The sequence below is a fragment of the Mirounga leonina genome, unplaced genomic scaffold (assembly GCF_011800145.1).
Source record: "Mirounga leonina isolate KUSES-001 unplaced genomic scaffold, KU_Mleo_1.0 Mir_177, whole genome shotgun sequence".
In the NCBI taxonomy this organism is placed as follows: Eukaryota; Metazoa; Chordata; class Mammalia; order Carnivora; family Phocidae; genus Mirounga; species Mirounga leonina.
The window spans coordinates 1,551,746-1,553,147 of record NW_023270459.1 but is presented as its reverse complement, the minus strand read 5'-3'; positions in this window follow the sequence as shown (position 1 = coordinate 1,553,147).

Sequence of the window (1,402 nt, the reverse complement as noted above, 5' to 3'; positions counted from 1 at the left end):
ATATTTTGAAGTCCCAATCTCCAGTTCCCCAGAATGTGACTGTGTTTGGAGCAAGGGCCTTTAAAGAGGTGATTAAGTTAGGGGTGCCTGGGTGGCCCCGTCGGTGAAGCACCTGTCTTTGACTCAGGTCATGATCCTGGGGTCCTGGAATTGAGACCTGCGTGGGGGTCCCTGCACAGCAGGGGAGTCTGCTTTTTCCTCTCTCCCCTCTGCCCCCCCCCCTCATTCTCTCTCTGGCTCTCCCTCTCATTCAAATAAATAAATAAAATCTTTTTAAAAAAAAGACTTTATTTATTTATTTGATGCAGAGAGAGAGACAGCTAGAGAGGGAACACAAGCAGGGGGAGTGGGAGAGGGAGAAGCAGGCTCCTCCTGGCTGAGCAGGGAGCCTGATGCGGGGCTCCATCCCAGGACCCTGGGATCATGACCTGAGCCAAAGGCAGATGCTTAACGACTGAGCCACCCAGATGCCCCAAATAAATAAATAAAATCTTAAAAAAAAAAGAGGTGATTAAGTTAAAATGAAGTCATATGGGTGGCCCAGTGCAATATGAATGGTGTCCTCATAGGAAGAGATTGGCAACTAATGTAACATTGTGTGTCAACTATACTTCAATTTAACAAATAAATAAGTAAATAAATATATTAAAATTTTAAAAAGAGGAGACTAGGACATAGACAGGGACAAAGGGAAGGCCGTGTGAAGACAAAAGGCCACCTACTAGCCAAGGAGAGAAGCCTTGGAGGAAACCAAACCTGCCAAGGCCTTGATCTTGGACTTCCAGCCTCCAGAACTGTGAGAAACCAAATTTCTGTGCTTTTACCACCCCATCTGGGCTTTTCTGTTATGGCACCTCGATCCAGCTAATACAGTCCTTAACTCCAAAGGCACAGTTAGAATTGCCGATCATGGGGCCCCCCCGGATGGGATGTACTGGGAAGGACACAATGTCCACCTAGAGGGTATACTTCCCTTAACTGCAGGACTGGAATCTAATAATGAGGAAATCCAGAAACTGGGACTGCCCACAAGACATACCCATCCAGAATATAAAGAACTTAGGGCACCTGGGTAGATCAGTCGGCGCTTAACCGACTGAGCCACCCAGGCGCCCCGAGGGCATACTGCTTAGTGAAATAAGCCAGTTCACCAAGAGACTAGATGATTCCACTTAAACGAGATATCTAAGAATCATGAAAACCATGAAAAATAAAGTAGAATGGTGGTTGCCAGGGGCTGGGGAAGGGGAAATGGGAGTTGTGGTTGATGGGCATAGTTTCAGATTTACAAGACAAAGACATCTGTTACACAATGTATACATAGTTAACACTATTAAAACTCTAATTAACCCCCCAAAATAGTGAATATAGTTAACACTATTATAACTCTAATTAACACCAA